The sequence below is a fragment of the Orcinus orca genome, chromosome 1 (assembly GCF_937001465.1).
Source record: "Orcinus orca chromosome 1, mOrcOrc1.1, whole genome shotgun sequence".
NCBI lineage: Eukaryota > Metazoa > Chordata > Mammalia > Artiodactyla > Delphinidae > Orcinus > Orcinus orca.
Window position 1 is genome coordinate 174,126,663 of NC_064559.1, and position 2,521 is coordinate 174,129,183.

The window sequence follows — 2,521 nt, forward strand, 5'->3', positions numbered from 1 at the left end:
ATATAACATGTTGGTTAAGATTCTTGGCTCAATATTCAGAACAAACCAGTTTCAAATAATGGGGCACTATTTACTATCTGTGTAGCCTTGAGCAAGTTACTTTGCGGCTTCAGAGACTCAGTTTCCTCTGCTGTAAAATGGGCATTTTTTTCAGTACTTATTCATAGGGCTTGCAGTGGAAGTCCTTGTTCACCTTCAAGATCCCCCTGCGGAGCCAAGGCATTCATTCCTCTAGCTCCCTGGTGTGTTGGCTGCTAATGGCTCAAAGACGCATCCTTCTCCGGGGATTGCCCTGCTGCAGCCAAAGGGCAGAAAGGACTGAAGAGCAGCTCCAGAACTTAATTCCCAGAAGAACAAAGCTCCAGAGGAGATTAAACTTTCAACCCCAGCAGGATTGCCACAACAAAGTCAGGGTACCAGTTGGGAAGAATGGGACCCTAATACCTAAGATAGGACATCTGAGTCAATGCACTTAAAAATCTTGGGTCCCGAGCAGAGAGTGAACAGGAGGCGGAGCCGGGGGAGCTGCTCTCGTAGCTCCTCCTGGCCCTCTGCCGGGGAGGAGTTGGCCCTCTGCCGGGAAGGAGTGACCGCAGCTCTTCGCTTTGGGGGAAGATGAAGAGTTGGAAGAGGAATATGATAAGGAGGAACCTCTTAAGTTTCCCAGTGATTTTTCACGTGCCCAGTGGAAAGAAACCTGCACCCCGGAGACAACGGCACCGCGTTCCAGCCAAGGAGGATACTTGGGAGGGTGGACGCAGCGATCCCAGATCCCCTGGTCTACATCGGCTGGGTCGGAAATGGAGTCAGGCAGATTAGCACAGAGGACTGGGATTGTGGGGGGCAGAGGAACTGTGTCAGCTTGGACAGGCAGGTTTCTAGAGGCTGATCGAACTGCTTGTATTAGTGGGGAAGTACATGGAAACTTATGGCCATCTCATCCATGCACGCAGGCAGCTGAAAGGCAGTGATCTGGACCATTTTTGTGTCTGGGTGGGAGTCTGGGCAGGGTGGCTGGGGGGCTGGGACCAGGTAATGTTCCAATTTCTGAGCCAAGGGTTTTGCTATGGGGTAGGGCTGTTCACCCGTTTTCTTAGGCTACTGGGGGCTTTGCTGCTCCCAGCTGTGGCCCTTTTGTTGGGCTGCCTACAGTTGGGCTGGAGGTTTCTGGTAGCACTGAGTGACCGGTTAGGCCGGACGGGTAAAGCCACCTGGCTCTTCTCTTGGCTGGCTTCTCCCACCTGGCAGCAGTGCCTGATTCTGCCAAGAGATAGCAGGCCGTGGCAGCAGCTGGTAAGAATAGTTCAGTGGGGTTGGCTGGAGTTGGCCTTGGATCGAGAGAGGAATAAGCCGGGGAATGCACCTGTAGCTAGTGGTTGCTACTGCCAGCCTGAAGAGGAAGTGGCTCGACTGTTGACCATGGCTGGGGTTCCTGAGGATGAGCTAAACCCTTTTCATGTGTTAGGGGTTGGAGCCACAGCCTCGGATGTTGAACTGAAGAAGGCCTATAGGCAGCTGGCAGTGATGGTTCATCCTGACAAACAATAATCATCCCCGGGCTGAGGAGGCAGCTTGGGACATTGTCAGCAACCCTGAAAGATGGAAGCAATATGAGATGAATCGAATGGCAGAGAATGAGCTGAGCCAGTCAGTGAATGAGTTTCTGTCCAAGCTGCAGGATGACCTCAAAGAAGCAGTGAATACTATCATGTGCAGCTGACGCCAGGGAAAGACATGGGAGGTTTGAAATGGAACGGGAACCTGAGAGTGCCAGACACCGTGCTGAGTGTAATAGGCTGCATCCTGCTGAGGAAGGAGAATTTGGGGCTGAGTCAAGCAGGTTGGGCCTCAAGATCACCTACTTTGCGCTGATGGATGGAAAGGTGTATGACATCACAGAGTGGGCTGGATGCCAGCATGTGGGAATCTCCCAAGATACCCACAGAGTCCCCTATCACATCTCATTTGGTTCACGGATGCCAGGCGCCAGTGAGCAGCAGAGAGCTACCCCAGATGCCCCTCCTGCTGACCTTCGGGATTTCTTGAGCCAGATCTTTCAAGTACCCCCAGGCCAGGTGTCCAACGGGAACTTCTTTGCAGCTCCTCAGCAGGGCCCTGGGGCCACTGCAGCCTCCAAGCCCAACAGCACAGTAGGAGGAGCCAAACGAAAGTGGGGAAAGAAAGTGAGGAGGCCCTTCCAACGTTGACACCCCCTCTCTTTCCACAAATCAATGTCAGGGAGTCAAAAGGGCTGTGTACAGTGCAGGATGGAGTTTGATTTGTTTATTTTTAAATATTTAAAAAAGGGAAAATTTTAAGCTCAAATTGTTCACTCAGTAGTTATAGGAAGCCCTGGAACTACTCTCCCTCCTCCACCAGCACCCAGGAACTGAGTCTTGTCTCCTGACAATACCAAAGAAATAGGGGGTGGCTAGAACAAAGAACCTAGGGCCTGGACCTGGGCTGGACAATATCTCCCATAGTAGTGTGGGAACTGGGTATTTCCCTGGGGTCTGTATGC

The 2,521-nt window shown here is 52.1% G+C and overlaps 1 pseudogene; it reads left to right on the plus strand.

The window, feature by feature from the left end:
• Nucleotides 1-852: 852 nt before the first annotated feature.
• On the plus strand, nucleotides 853-2,207 carry LOC125964032 (dnaJ homolog subfamily C member 14-like; annotated as a pseudogene).
• The last annotated feature ends 314 nt before the right edge of the window (nucleotides 2,208-2,521 follow it).